This window comes from Berghia stephanieae, chromosome 2 (assembly GCF_034508935.2).
Source record: "Berghia stephanieae isolate SIO BIC M18660-M18661 chromosome 2, UCSD_Bste_1.3, whole genome shotgun sequence".
Classification (NCBI taxonomy): domain Eukaryota; kingdom Metazoa; phylum Mollusca; class Gastropoda; order Nudibranchia; family Aeolidiidae; genus Berghia; species Berghia stephanieae.
The window spans coordinates 114520608-114538107 of record NC_088361.1 but is presented as its reverse complement, the minus strand read 5'-3'; the positions used below and the strand labels follow the sequence as shown (position 1 = coordinate 114538107).

General features: G+C 35.7%; 1 protein-coding gene across 9 annotated transcripts in view; it reads left to right on the top strand.

Annotated features, from left to right (window-relative positions):
• LOC144966304 (ras-specific guanine nucleotide-releasing factor 2-like) overlaps nt 1-17500 on the top strand; it is a 376265-nt gene that overhangs the window by 90801 nt on the left and 267964 nt on the right. For all 9 annotated transcript variants that reach the window (XM_078902540.1, XM_078902537.1, XM_078902535.1 and 6 more), the window contains exon 3: nt 7245-7531. The gene's annotated coding sequence lies outside the window, so the exon portion shown is untranslated. The remainder of the gene's footprint in view (nt 1-7244; nt 7532-17500) is intronic.

Genomic DNA, 17500 nt, shown 5'->3' with positions numbered 1-17500 from the left:
TAAGAAAAAATCATCAACTAATTAAATCATGTGCCGTGTTGGGTAGTGTTGGCAGTCATTCATTCCTCTCCGCTCCTCTCATTTTTCACGTTGCTCTGGGTGGGTGGTGTTGCTGTTTCTGTCCGTTCCCAGCCAGTCAGTCAGGGAATCCACAATTTTCACTACATATAAATAAATGTATATATATATATATATATATATATATATATAATATATATATATATAATATATATATATATATATATATATATATATATATATAATATATATATTATATTATGAGTAAAAATAAACTCACATTCCGTCCATTAGGGTCGTTTCGACACACGAAAGTGTCTTGTCAGTTGAAAAATCTTCTTAGAACTGCAGGACATCCATTATATATATATACATATACATATATATATATATATATATATATTATATATATATATATATATATATATATATATATATATATATATATATATATATATAAATTATCTGACGATGACACTTATTTTGTGTGCTACTCGTTGATAGACCTATTTAATAATTTGCAACAGCGATATTTAACGAAAATGTTCAAATTAATAATGAATGATGTTTATATTAATTACTTAGACAAAATTTATCTATGCATGAAAGTTACGCAAAACATTTTCAACGCATAGATAGTATTAGCTCTTAAACTATACGATATACAAGACGACGACTGAAATTGAAAAATTAATTATTTGAATTATTTCCACGGATTAATCGTCCTCAAAGCGCTTCACAACAGGTCATTCAATTATTCCTCCAGTATGCCACATTAGACCCAATTTTCATTTCATACAGTCCATTCGATTGTTAGGCGTATTTATTGTAAAAGAACTCTTACATTATCCTTCACAACCCTCAAGTGGTTCAATCAAGTACTCGAATCTCATCCAATGAGGTAGAATCGAACCCGGGTAGAGTTATTATTCTTTTTTCTGAACACCATTTTGGCATGTTGGGATTAGATAGCTGGATCCACTCGATCTTGTGGAAAGTATTTTGTGATAGATTAACGCCCCATCCAAAGATTAACAAACAATGGTGACTGTATTAACCTGCCGCACCTCTATGAAGTATTACTTTTTTCTTACTCTATCGCCCCCCTCCTCTCTCTCTCCTCTCATATATATATATATATATATATATATATATATATATATATATATATATATATATATATATATATATAATATATATATACATACATACATACACACACACACACACACACACACACACACACACTTGTTCGATCGTTTTATCTCTTTAATCATTCCGCCTTCTTTCTATCCTTTTCTAGTCTTTATCTCGTTTACCCTTAATATTTCTCCCCCCCCCCCCACCTTTATCCTTTATTTATCTCTCTTTACCTTTATTAACTCAATCATTTATTGATTACCTACCTACCTAAATTACAGTTCCTCGCCTCATTATTGTTAATCTATCGAGATGTATTCTGCCCGTAATGAGAAAAAAAAAACATTGGTATATTACAAAATGCCGAAAAAAAAATTAATCGAAAGAATCATTTTTATTAAGAAAAAGACCCAAACAAAATAACCCAGGGGTAAGCCACAGTACTATGCTGCAACATTATCTATTGATTCTAAGAGTTTTCAGTAAAATACTCACAACATCCACCAGCCGGATGTATTGTGCCAAAACACAAAACCGTATGTAACCTTGAACGTTTATAGTTTGATTGATTTAATTTAGTGAGAAGTCATCACCAAAATGTCTGTCAAAAAAACAAAAAACAATTACAAAGATCTGAGTGACGTCAACTTTATTCCTTCTACTAGAAGTGTACTTTTTTTTGGAGGGGGGGGGGGGGGGGGGGAGGTATCATGAAAATAAAACAAAAATCCCCCAGAGGGTCTCGAACCAGGGTTCTCCATAATGTGTAAGCTCTATCCACTTAACTATCTCTCTAGAAGTTCATTCATTCATTGGCCTTGTATTTTCACACGGGTTGTAAAAGGGCTGACTGGCCCTATTGAAAATGCAAGTCTTGACTAACGAGCCAGTAGCTACGAGATAGTCACCGGTCATGTGACAGTCAATCCAATAACACCAGCGCGTGGACGCCTAAGGATGTCCCACTATTTCCCAGTAAATTCAATTATTTTTACTCGTTCACCGGGCAATTTGCATCAACAAGATATCCGGATGCCGGCTAGATATTTGTAGCTGGAGGAGATGATTTAATATTTATATAAAACTAAGTGTTGGAAGAGAATAGATCACGCCTTAGTTTGTTTTACTTTGAAATATCAAGAAAATAAGGCGATAGGATACTATTGGCGTTTTTTAGAATCTATCTATCTATCTATCTATCTATCTATCTATCTATCTATCTATCTATCTATCTATCTATCTATCTATCTATCTATCTATCTATCTATCTATCTATATATCTATCTGTCTATCTATCTATATATCTATCTATATATCTATCTAACCATCTGCTGCTATCTACATTTCTATTTTCCTACCCTTCCTACACATCCGTCCATCCAGGCAACTATCTATCTATCTATATATCTATCTATCTGTCTATCTATCTATCTATCTATCTATCTATCTATCTATCTATCTATCTATCTATCTATCTATCGATCTATTTATCTATCTATCTATATACATCTCTATCTGTCTATCTATCTATCTATCTATCTATCTATCTATCTATCTATCTATCTATCTATCTATCTATCTATCTATCTGTCTATCTATCCATTTATCAGTCTGTCTGTCTTTCTATCTGTCTGTCTGTATAACTGTCAGTTTGAGTCTAACAAATATGATACCGATCAACAAATACAATCTCAGCATTATTAAGAACATTTCATTGGGTTTTATGCCTTAAAGAAATGCATTTTGCTACATTAGTTCGATACATGTAACCCATAATATTATACAATGCCTCATATGAGCTAAATTAGGAGAATAGTGTGGCCGTTAGTGCCCTATTACTGTGACAAAAAACCGATATGCATTAGTGGGGGCAGCGTGGCTCAGCGGTACGGCCTTTACTTCGTACCCAAAAGGTGCCGGGTTCGACTACCCGCCTCGTTTTGTGGCCTTGAGCAAGTCACCTCGCTCTAGATCACTTTGCGGCGCTGCACTGTGGCTGACGCCTGGGTTATTCCAGTCTTCCCTTGGAATAGATCCTAAAGACCAATTTCCCCTTGGGGATGAATAAAGGGAATTTTCTCTATTTATTTTATTTTATTTTAAGACTGGGTATCAATTATAAACCAAAGATAAATTGCTCATCGAATTCAAACTTAGGGTGATCTAATTCCTTATTAAACCAGTTATTACAAGGCAACAAGGTAAGCAGACAAATCAGAAAGGTGCATGGTTATTAAACTCTCACTGCAAACATGCGACTCATGGAGAACTGCAAGAAACAGTTTTTGGTGCAAAACAATGGCGCTAATAATTAAAGAAGATATTGTTGATTCAGTTTCAAGAATGTTAATGCGTCTTTATTTCAGTATCGTTATTAGATTATTTGAACAACAAATATAACTGATCGGATATTGTTAATCTTATTTCTTGAATATTGACATACATGCAATATTATTTGCTTTACAAATATGATCACCTGATGTCAGAGTATTTTATATTCTAATTTTTGAATAGCAGTCAGGTTGTGTGGTCTAGTCGGAAGGTCAATTGTTCGAATCCTGCTATCAGCAGCGCATAGTTGAGTCCTTGGAAAACGCTCTTTACTCGCATTCTCTCATCGTACTCGGGTGTAAAATGATCGTTAACAGCATTATCTCTGTCGAAAAAAATGTACCATCGCCTATCAGGCGTCCTATCTCGTCCTAAGTGTTGCTGTTGGTTAGGGGCCCCTTGTAAAGCGCTTTGAGTACGTATGGCGGATATTGCGCTATATATGATCTTGTCGAATTTTTGTAATTAAAATCGTATTGAATTCAGATTTGTCTTATTATCTACATGATAGGGAAATCATTAGGACAATCTTTTTCTAAGGTCACGCCTCCGTCAGATTATTTTTACTCCCGTGGTTTGAAAGAGAACGCGATTTTCTTTATAACAAATCCATTCAGAATTGAAGGACAGACTGGGATTTGTCTTAAATTGAAATCAATATGAACTTAACCGTGGAATTAAACTGGCTCCATTTGGACAGTCTCTCTAGGTTAACAGTCAATAGAGAATTTGAAAATGAGTCATTTAGTTCAATTTGCAGAAAATGGAGTGCCTCTTGGGCGGTTTGTTATTTAATGGAATTAGGTTCATGATCCGTTTCCTTTTCATATAAAAGCAGGCAATTTCACAAACTCTCACCGCTGTTATTGTCTCTGTCCACTTCTCTAACGGAAGCAATCCTGAGAATGTTTTCCATAGAAAAAATAAATAAAACAATAATGCATTTAATTCATGTCGCTATGTTGATACATGCCTATTGAATGGAATGTTTTCAGTATAAACAAGTCATTATTTTATCAATAAAGTCGAAGAAAAAAACAGATTCCGATTTCAGAAGGAGCTATATGAAAATATAAATCGATGGAGAAATTTCCCCAAGAAACATTGGTTTGTGTTCCAAGAAGGGAGGTAATGAGTAGAAGTTATTGCAAGTGAAGTAAGAGGAAGTCCTGCCAACGTCTCACATCTGTCTTTGTCATAAATTGCAAAAAAAGAAAGAAAGAATATATAAGAATAAATAAAATAATAGATTTTAGAATCAAAATGGCGGATTCCTTTCAATGGTTGGGATCAAGCCAAAATCGCTTTATAATACTGGATGCATTTCCCAGTCAGGTCATTTGGAACCAACTTTCTATGTCCAACCCGAACTAGGTACATTAAGCCAAGCTGTTCCACGATCCATCCACACGTGTCCACTGTTAAAAAAACGAACAGTTTATATTGTTCTAGCACGATTTTTACCAATTGCTTTATAAAGATGCAGATAATTAAGCACATACCTAATTTAGCACAGCACAACATGACCCAGCCTGGTATATGCAGCAATTGAAATAAAACCGTTCTTTACTTTTTATTTAGAAATGTATCACAGCTCACCTAATAGCAGTGTCAATAAAATACAAATGACAACAAGAGATGAAGTGAGTAGGAAAGTGCCAGAAGACAATAGAGAATAACAATTTCACGGCTGTAATGGGGGTTTGAACCCGCGACCTTACTGGTACGACAACTCCGCCTGGCCCAAATGGGATCGTGGATAGTTCATACGGTAGAGTCACGCTCTCCACGGCCAGGCGGAGTTGTCGTACCAGTAAGGTCGCGGGTTCAAACCCCCCATCACCGCCGTGAAATTTTTATTCTCTATTGTCTTCTGGCACTTTCCTACTCACTTCATCCCTTGTTGTTGTCAACATAAGTGCCTGCTCCACCCACTTTTCTGAATTAAAATACAAATATTGATATGTATAGATAGTATGCGCTTGGCTAAGAAGCTCATAACATTGCCATCCGGAAGTATAACGGACAAACACACAAAACTGTGTGTATCCATGAACGTTTATAGTCGGGTTAAAACAGTTCAGTGAGTATTACTCATAAACGCGGATGGCGAAAAACAATAACAAAGACATGAAAGACGTCATCTTCGAACTATCTATTAATCAGGCGCTGTCAGGGAGGTACGATTCTTTCTCAATTTCCTCCGTGGTGTCCTTTTGTAGAGTATGGCTTCATGTTCTTGTCTTGGAATTGATTTTGCTTTCGTTCTGGCTCGGAAGCTCTGTCATGAATTATTCTGATGCATGCGTTTTCCTCTATCGTGGTAGATGATCGATGTGAATCTTGCTGATTGTCTGAGATGCTTTGAATCTTTACCGTTTTTTGGCTAACGTGTAAATCGCTTCATCGGCCATTGTTTTCCTTGAAGTAGTCTTTGTCGAATAGTTTTTTCCCCCCCAAACTTATGAGCCGAAAGTATAGTGAGCAGTGACAACCTTACAACTCGGTATTTTTCTTTTGACCAATGTGTGTGTGTATGTGTGTGTGTGTGTGTGTGTGTGTGTGTGTTTAGGTATGTGTGTGTCCGTGTGTGTGTGTTTATGTGAATGTCTATGTGCGCACCATCTTCTTTTTAATGGGCGCTGGAAGGACCGAAACTGTAGAAGGTTTCAAGAAACACAAGAAGAACAAAACAAAACAAAGAATTTAATAACGAGGTCTGGAAAAACGATACATCATTATTTAACCTAAAGAAATTAAATGAATTAATTGAAAAGCGACTCATTAACGTTAAAACAATAGTACTGTCATGTTACAACAATTTATGGGATACATTCAGTTCATCTTTAAATATACTAAGTAGTTTATAACTAGAAAAGACCATAGAATTTATTATTTCAATTAAATTACCTTAATATGCTGGATTATTCTAGCCGCCAACTTCATTAGCAAATGGTAAGCTGCTCCCAAGTCTTCCTTATCAAATAACAAACTTAATTCCTTTTTGTGGGCTGGAGTGATTAAGATACTAAAGATTAAATTTTACAATAAAATATATGAGACATGAGAGAGCTTTTATGTTTTCTTCGAGCTTTTATTAAAGTGACGAACCATTTCAAATCTCTGGCCATTGTTGGCATCTCGCTCATCCCGAAATAATACCGTTTTTGATACGATGGGTCACATTTTGCCACTCCGTTGATGGAATCTTTGCTTTGTTTTCTTCCTTTTCAAACTGTCCAATCTCGCTAATCCCGAAGTAATACCGTTTTTATACGATGGGTCACATGTTGCCACCGTTGATGGAATCTTTGATTTGTTTTCTTCCTTTTCAAACTGTCCACAATCAAGTTTCTCTCCGATCATTTGATAATGACATTCTCCCACTCCGTTGATGGAATCTTTGCTTTGTTTTCTTCCTTTTCAAACTGTCCAATCTCGCTAATCCCGAAGTAATACCGTTTTGATACGATGGGTCACATGTTGCCACACCGTTGATGGAATCCTTGCTTTGTTTTCTTCCTTTTCAAACTGTCCAATCTCGCTAATCCCGAAGTAATACCGTTTTTATACGATGGGTCACATGTTGCCACAACGTTGATGGAATCTTTGATTTGTTTTCTTCCTTTTCAAACTGTCCACAATACAGGTTCCTCCTCTCCGCATCTCATTTGCATATTGACATCATCACCAACCGGATTGTTCCATTCCATTCTACCAACAACAACAACCTCATTACTTTTATCTCTCCACAGGTTCCCTAGAGTAATTCGTTCCCCCGGAACGTTTTTATTCACACCAGGATAGCGGGGCTAATCACACGACGGAATGTCAATCGGCAATAATCCCTTGTAATAGCCTGGTCTGGCCAGCGTTGATATACTATAGACAGATTAGATAGACCACCACCGCTTTAATAGACCACCTACACCTCTCAATGTGTTGTGATAACAACACCCAACGACACAATAGTATAGATAATAAACGGCTTGTTTGCTGCTGCTACTATCATCCTACTGTTGTCCCCATCCCTGTCACACCGGTAAGTCATAATACGATCGATATTATATTTGGTTTTAAAAATATTTTTGAACCACTTCTCAATCTGGCATATAAAATAAAAATAAATAAATAAAATTCCCTTTATTCATCCCACAGGGGAAATTTGTCTCTAGGGTGTATTCCAAGGGAAGACTGGAATACCCCAGACATCAGCCGCAGTGCAGCGCCGCAAACTAACTGAGCTAGAGCGAGGTGACTTGCTCAAGGCCACACAACGTAGCGGGTATTCGAACTCGGTAACTTTCGGGTACGAAGCAAATACTGTACCACTGAGCCACGCTGTCCTACAAAATGTGGAGGTAACCAGAAACTGAGCGACTTTACGATATTGATAAAACAAACATAGATACTTAAATTTGAGCTTTTATACAGTGCTATATCCACTAAATGTGCTCAAAGCGCTTTACGAAGGGTCCATGACAAACAGCAACACGTAACAAGTAGAACGAGACATGACGCCTGTTAGGCGCTATTACAATTTTTTATCTGACAGAGACAAAGCTGTTAACGGCCAGGTACTCATTTTACACCGGAGTACGGGGAGAGAATGGGAGTAAAGAGCCTTTTCCAAAGACTCAACTATGCGACGAGCAAGGCTCGAACCCAGGACCTTCCTATCCGAAAGCGAGTATAATAGCACAAGGCCACATGGCCGGAACATTATTAACCAGTTAACTGTGGTTTTTCAGAAAGAGGGGAATTAAAAATTTTGGCCATAAAACTCGTCCTATAAAAAAGAGAATCGATTTAAATGACCCTCATTTTGGCAAAAACTCTAAAACTTGGGACTTCGCGAGGTCCCAGGTTTGAGAGTGTTTGCCAAGATGAGGGTCATTTAAATCGACCGATATTTGAAGGACGAGTTTTCTGGCCAAATTTTTTTTAATCCGCTTCTTTCCAGAGGACGGTAGTTAACTGGTGAATTTCAAGTTTCGGAAAGTTTCATCCCGACATAATACCGATTTGAGCCGATGGGTCACATATGTGAGCCAGCGCCTCGATCTGGTGTTTTGTCCGGGGCAAATTTTAGTCATAAAGCATACAGCTAGATTCAAATTGATGATATATTTCTCTTTAGAAGCATGGGTGAGATTGTATAGTTGACAACTGGGACAACATTGCTTAGCGAGGCGCTCTTTGCTTGGAATACCCACTGCGATGTATTTGGCATTGAGCAAGTCACCTCAGCTCTCCCTTGCTCAATTTGCGGTGCTGTACTGCGGTTGACGCCTAGGTCATTAAAGCATTCCCTTGGAATTGACCTTAAAAACAAATTTTCCCTTGGGATAAAAAAAAGGGAATTTTAGTCCTTTTACAACTACAATTACCTTTAAATACAACATCAACAAAAAATCTAAAGAAAAAAACCAAAACAAAACAAAATAAAAACCAAAACAAAACGAGACAAAGAAAAAATAAAAAGACGCCACTGATAATTTTTTCCCTTAAGTCACTTCTTGGTACTTGTGTTCTTTTCGCCCAATCACCAGAATTAGATGAGGAGTCATTTCAGGGATTGGATGATCCATCCAGGGATACAATAATTTCACTGGGACAATGTATTTTGTATTGATTAAAATTCATCCCAATGCACTCATTTTGCACAGACTGTCTGATTTTGTTGTTGCCTCTGGTGCTCCTGCCTCTGCTGCTGATGATAATGATGATGATGATGATGATGATGATGATGATGATGATGATGAGGAGGAGGAGGAGGAGGAGGAGGAGGATGATAATGATGATAATCGGTGTAAAAAGGATGATGACCGTGATGATGATGGTGGTGGTGTTGGTGTTGGTGGTGGTGTTGGTAGTAATATGGTTATTATTGTGATATAATTTCGGAAAAAGTGGTGCTTATTAAAATAATAATAATGGTAGTGATAAGGTTGACGATTATAACGACGATATTGACGATTATGATGATTATGATTATGATTATTATTATCATTATCATTATTATTATTATTATTAGTATTATTATTATTATTATGATGATGATGATGATGATGATGATGATGATGATGATGATGATGATGATGATGATGATGATGACGACGATGACAGAAGAAAAAACATCACTATAAGTTCAAGTGAAGTAGAGGTGGTCTCTTCATTTGACACTATCTACGTTAAACTGTTACTGAAACGAATGAATAAATACCAATGATTTAACATAATTCTATTTGATAATAAATGAACACAGGGAAACGACTCGCCTCTTCACCCATGTCTATCTAGAAATGAAATATCTGTTTTACCCTATCCTTACGACTTGCATCAAAATCGTCACATTTGTTACGACATTTGTTCTTATTCAGATTTATTTTGTACATCATCAACCTTGAAGAATGATCTTAGTTTAATTAATAAGAACATAAAGTTGTTTTGTAGACAGCTTGTTTGATTTTTTAAAAAATATTTTTTCTTCTGGGTAAGCCTGTCATTTTTGGGAAAATACTGAAAATGATCGGTAAGGAAAGAGTTAAACCAGTTTACTGCCGTACTCTGGACAAAAACTCGTATTTAAAAATTTGGTCAAAAACTTCGCAGTCCCAGGTTTGAGAGTTATATGCCAAGATGAAGGTCATGTAAATCGATCGATATAATTTGATGGGCGAGTTTTCTGGCCAAATGTCTCTCCCTCTCACAGACTTAGACTTAAAATGAACACCCTCAAGCATTCAGGAGCGGCTATACACATACTCACCCACGGCTTCTTCATACAATGGTATGAAGAAGACGAAGGAGGAGGGGGAGGAGGAGGAGGAGGAAGAGGAGGAGGAGGAAAAGAAGAAGAAAACGGAGGAGTAGGAGTAGGAGTAAAAGGTTAAGGAGGATGAGGAATAGGACGAGGATGAGGTGGAAAAGACAAAGAAGAAATAGACATCGAGAAGATGGTTGAGAAGAGCAACAACAAAAATATTAACAATGATAGTACCATCATCATCATCATCATCATCATCATCATCATCATCATCATCATCATCATCATCATCATCATCATCATCATCATCAACATCACCATCAACAACAACAACTAATAACAAAACCAACAACATCGCCATCAACAGTAACAATATAAAATGCAAACAGGCACGACAACAGCAACACAACAACAACAACCAAACCCACAATAATGACAACAATAATAAAACAACATTACCACCATCAAACCATAACAATAACAGCATCGAGATCTTTCTACTAAAATTTTATGGCATTGAAATTACGTACATGTAGATATCCCGGATTAGATAGATTTCATCATCCATACGAAGAAAGGTATCGATCACCAGACTTTGGAAACAGGAAATTACCTGTAATCTCAGAGGGTTCCGGATACTGCCCCACTCTTGATGATCGTTGAATCCGGTCTGTGTATTTGCAGATGGTGGTAAAGGATGGAGGCCAAGGTATTGTTTTGGATAGGGCCCCAATGGAGCTGACCTAACAGAACAACATATTGACATTTCCCGACTCCTCACCTCTTCTGTCCGAGGATGACAAAATCACGTTCCACATTTTCCACAATATAACTTGCAGATGATTTATCAATCGATCAGAAGGACTCATGGCTTATCAAAAGCTCTTAACTCCAAGAATTCGAAAAAATCTCGGATTAGATATATTTTGATAGGTCGTCATCGTTTTATTCTATTGCCGTATGCAGTAAAAGTTTTCTGAACAGATTGTAAAAAAGGCTTTACGTCGACTGAATGTTGTATTTTGTCCTCAAGTGTTTATACAACGCCTGGTGGCGACCAGGGCCATTAGTCTGATGATGGGAGAACGATTTTTAGTTGATAATCATTCGCGATCATTCCTGACCATTCCAAAGTTTGGACTTTAACGCTAATATAAACACATTTAGATAGATATAGTTTTTCGAAAATGGCATTTCCATTTCCAAATTTATCATGCTAGACGAGATAAGTGCCATACAAATAACCTTAAGACAAAGTCAGACCATTTAACCAGACTCCAAACATACGACCGAATAATCATAGTCTTGTGATATTCTGTCCCCGATTGGCCCATGTATAAACTGGATGAAGCATGTTTAGTAACTTTTATGGTAGTTAGACATTGAAAGTCGATCCTAATAAATGCTTTACAGGGTAAAAATCTAAACACTATGAAGCACAAATTATACTGTGAAAGAGCAATGAAGAAATGCCAAATTGTAAAAAAAGCTTTATAGAACAGGGAACAGGGAATATTTAATTAAAGTACATATCGATTCACAATTTAAAATTCCAATAAGTACAAACTTACACATCTCGCCCTAAAAAAACCCCCAGAAAATAACTGGTATCTATCCTCATCCAGGCCCAATGTTATTTTCAAAAATTTGTTATGGCATGTTGATGAAACAAGAAAATATTCTATGAGTAAACTAGAATAATATATGACACACCCACACACACATACATACACACACACACGCACACACACATACACTCACGCATGAATATTATATATATATATATATATATATATATATATACATATTTATATATATATATATATATTCATGGATAGATATTCTGACACACATTTATTTACGATTCATTGTGATTTTTAAATCTCAATATTGATATTGATTATCATCAAGAATCCGGTTTTATTTACCGATATTGAGGTGAAACGAAAGAGAGAGAGAGAGAATGCAATGCGGTATTCTATTGTCCGTCGATACACACATCGGGTCCAAGTTGAAGGTTTTTATTCGAAATAAAAATTGAATTTCTACCAATAGCATTTGCGAACCTTGTTTTTTTTGGATCTTTTTATCCAATCGCAAAGTGTTAAAAATGTAAGCGTATGGATATTTCTTTTGTTTTTGTTATTTTACTAGTAAAATACAATATTCATTCAACACATATTTTTCTTTTTGTCTCACCAAATGGTATGGGATATATATATATTCACCCACTTATAATGCATTTTTAATGTTATGATGATGTTGCCATGGAGACAACTTGCAATGGCTTCATCCGTAGTGCTGGAAAATGGTCATGAATTCGTAACTCAAGTTGATTAAACAAGTCTCATTCATATCTTTCATTTCAGAAATTGCTTTAACAATTTGTATTTTTGAGGTCATTTAGGCTTTCTAGTATTTGGTGAGTGGGGTATAGATATATTCGGTGTTTATGCGCATTTTTTTCAAAGAAGCGACATTTTACCAAAAGAAAAAGGTTTTCGATCAGTTTTATTAGTATTAGTATTAACGTAAAAACTCATTCTTACATATGAATGAATAAATCATTCATATGTTATTGGTATAGATATGGAGCGCTCACGCTCACACATAATACACAATCATACACAAACACTTACACGGTCCCTCTCGGAATGCGTAGCATGCGCCTCTCTCTCTCTCTCTCTCTCTCTCTCTCTCTCTCTCCCCCTCTCTCTCTCCCCGCTCTCTCCCTCCCTCTCTATCTCTCTCTCCCACTCTCTCTCTATCTCTCTGTGCATTTGTGGATGTATAATACGTGTATACGTGTTAACCACAATTTGAATATTTTAATTGGCAAGCTGTCTCTCCGACATAACAATTTCGTGTCAGGGTTTATTGTTTATCTGGCGTCCGCTTTCCCTTATCAAAACAATACCATGTGGTCTACGTATACTGAAGTGAATAAAATTGTCGGTCATACGAGCTAGCTTCTTACAATTACAAAGAGAACTAATTTTCAGCATCTTTCCAACCTGACAGATCACGCATTTTAATTTTAGCTTGTTGCATAGGCGGGCTCAAGTGGTACTAATGCCTTTTATAATCAAAACTTATTCTGAAATTACATATTTAACCTATATATTTTAAAAGGCCATCTATATAACACCTCTTAAAACGAACTCATCCCTTAATCAAATTTATGTCATACGTTACAAACCTCTGTGGAATTTTCATTTCCTTTCCAAAATTAGTTTTCCATCAATAAATCAATTAACAGCTTGTTTAGAATTCTCTCAGTCAGTAGGACTCTCCCTGTCGGTTTGTAGAATAGATTATACAGGGATTTTGACAAAAAAAGAGAAGAAATACAAATCACTTAGAGCTGGTGACAGTGGGATGAAGCGCTATATAAATGCCATTTATAATAATAATAATAATAATAATAATAAAAATAATAATAATAATAATGATAATAATTATAATATTATTATCATTATTATTATTATTATTATTATTATTATTATTATTATTATTATTGTTATTATGATTCATTGATATAACTTGACAATGAATTAACGAAATGGAACCAATAAGGCATCCAATGATAGGATATCTTGACCATTTTAAGCAATCATACTGCGCAATACCCACTGAACGCACTCAAAGTGTTTTTTATATGGGGGTTCTGAACCAACAGCAACATGTAGAACGAGAGATATGGTCTGTAAAGCATTCCAGTCTTTTTCATTTACGGTTTTCAGAAAACAACCTTAACAGTTAGTTCATGTGTTTCCTTGTTTATTCTATGACTTTGCACATCATTTCACCCATTACGGTTCATATTTTCTCAAATCTAATTTCCGTTCAAGATGGCGGTATTAGAAAATGCAGTTCTTTTATTTACTGAGCTGTTATACAATATAAAAATGCATTGGAAAATGTATTCCCACAAACAAAATGGTAGACAGTTGCACTTACTCTGGAATGTTTACATAAGTTTGTAGTAAAGATATGTTGCTAAGTTGTTAAGTTTTGCGAACCTACACTTTAAAACAGTAAGATATATTGTTGTACCGACGTGCACTTATTTGCAGGTCTGATAACCCAATTGTGACCCTCCGTCTCAAAACGGTATTATGTCGGAATGATTCAGACCCCAAAAAGTGAATTTAGAGATAGAATGATGAGAAATTGGACCTTAGAAGTTTTTGTAAAGCAAGAAATACTATTTATACTCCAGCATAACGTACAGAAATTAAACCCAAGTTTGATATTTGTGGAAAAGAATTCAATTTCCCTAACCGAGTGGATCCCGACATAATACCGCTTTGACACGGAGGGTCACAATTGATTTTTATGGAGAGAAAGATAAAGGGAGTAAATGTGACATATATATATATATATATATATATATATATATATATATATATATATATATATTTATATATATATAATTGTCATACTAGTCGAAACATTATAGGTATAATGTGTGTGTGTATGTGGTGTGTGTGTGTGTGTGTGTGTGTGTGTGTGTGTGTGTGTGTACGTGCGTGAAAGGGAAAAGAGAGAATATTTTGCTCGTTGTTGAAATCGAGATCTAAAAATAATGACGCAAAATATTGTCCATTACAGCAATGTTAAACCAGGCAAATGATTGCGTTCGGATGTAAGACCTGCATATATAGACGTCGTGTTGTACTGATAGGACATGTACTCTCTGCACGTTCTACTGAAACAATAAAAAGAAAGAGTTCTTGATAACCGTTTAATGTAGGTCAGGTTAAATAATGTATATCCTTTGTGTCGGGTTTGAAACGATTTGATCTATCGATATTTGAGTTTTAAATTCTATGACCAAAATGTTTAAAAAGGTGCTTTATTTTACTCCATCCCGTAAATAGTAAGCGTAATGATATCAAGTTTACAAAACCAATTTGTGAGGTTAGAGTGTCATGCGTAATATAAAAAAATGGCTCTGAAGACGAGCAGTAGCATTTAAATGTTTTAAAATAAAAGTATTTCAATCACAAATGACGCAATCAGAATTCATTTGAGGGGTAGAATAAAAGCTTTCTTGCAGTTTTGCGTTTTTAGAATCCAAACTTTGTTACCATCGCGCACTCTCGAGCTTTTGCAGTGATTTGCACGTCCGGAATTCTAAAGAAAAAAAAAAGCGTGAGTGTTAGAATATTAAATTACCAGAGTACGGTGCATTAAATTTTTTTTTTTATGAGATATGTCAGGGATTTTTGGTGTATAGGCAAAATTCTATAATTTGGCCTTCTATCGGGATCAATGGGGTATTGTGAAGGGCATTGTGCACGTTGTGTATAGTGGACATGAAATTTATTAACTTGCATTTCCTGGTTTATTAGAATTTTCCCGCTCGCCTCAAGAAGCGATAACACGAATAACTCTTATAATCATCCAAGGAAATGGTCATTTATCAAACAAAAGCACCCCCCCCCCCCCCAAAAAAAAAAGAACCAGAAGAAGACTTCAACAAAAATTATCTTGAGGAACATGGCGTTTTAAACATTCAGCATGGCTTTAGGCAAAATGATGTTCAGCAACTGTTTCGACTATAGAAGTCAGATTGATTCATTACTCCTTGATTTCCAAAAAGCTTTTGACAAGGTCGACCGATAAGGCCTTCTAAGTATGGAGTTTTGGCTAAAATACACAAGTACATCGAATCTCTCCTGCAAATCAGAACTCAAACAGTAATTGTTGTAGATGGAATGGAATCAGATTCCTGAGTGGGGTTCCTGACCTCCCATAGTAGGCAGGGAGGTACTTGCTGTGTCTTCTATCCCCCTATATAATTTTCCAGCTTGCTTTCTGCCTTTGTCTTGGAATGAGATTTCTTGATTTTGTCCTGGTCCTCACCGGATACCCTGGCTGAGAAGAAAACAGTCAAATGTATAGTTTGTTTTGGGGGATGATATTTTTTCCTTGTAAATCATCTCTCTGTTATGTACTGTTTTATGATTTGTTTACGTATTATATATGATTTGTAAACATTTGAATGTATTCCTCTTAGTGGGACCCCGTGCATGTGTCTGGATGAGACTGTTAGGTGATCTCAAACTAAGTACTTTGATAGTGTGCTCTTGGAATCTATATTAGTTTCCTATTTGAACCAATTCCCCCTTGTCTTACCTTTTCTTGGGTGCTTTAATTGTAATTCTAGAACTTTTTACTATCCCATTTTCATCCTTTTTACTGGCGCTGATATGACCTTAGTGTGTTGCAAGCTCCGTAAAACCCTTAAAAACAAAAACAAACGAATCAGATTCACCACATGTTTAATCAGGATTCCCCCATGGCACAGTTTTGGTCTCTTTACTATTGCTTACCTACATAAATGGCATCGATAAACACTTAACACCAGGAAACAAACTACGACTCTTTGCAGACGAGATTTAAAAAAATACAGACATATAACTAAGACTTATACAAAGACGATTGCAAAGTTCTCCAAATTTTTTATAACAAATTGGACTCCTTACTTACAGCAATGGGATAAGACTGGAGAACGACATTCCACCCTGACAAATGAGAAGCTCTTAGAGTAACAAATAAAATGTATTCGATAAAATCAGCCTATTAAATACACACAAAGAAACTGCAAGAATCCAATCATGAGGCACCACTGGGAATGATGATTGGTAAGATTAAATGGAAAGAACAACGCAAACCTGTGCTCAGAACGGGAAATGCCATAGTTGCTTCATAATATAAAATACATAAAATGAAGAACATTGCTTTTTGACACTTAACAGACATATTCTGAACAATGCCAACTCAGTTTGAGACACACAACAGAAATCTAATAGAAAGCAAAGCAAAAAAAAAAAATACAAAGTACAGGATGGTGCTACAAGATAACTAACAAACAATTATTCCTTTAACAACCTGATACCAAAGGCTAACATGAAAAAAACGGAGGTGGTTTCTCTGGCCGAACAAAGAAAAAAAAAAAATCCAAACTCACAACTGTTTTCAAGGGAATTATAAATGGTAAAATCAAAATACTCACATACCAGCTAACACAATAAATCGAGTAAAGATTAATGGAAAAGTAATGAATAATGTTTCGGAAATTATGTAAATATCCAATAATTTGGCAGTTTATATTGGCCAACTTATTTCATATATATCATAGTCATATCTGGCTCGCCTTCTATTTAAATATTAAGAACAAAAGGGGAGAACATGTAGCCAGATCTGTTCGACCAGTATCACGGTCAATATAAT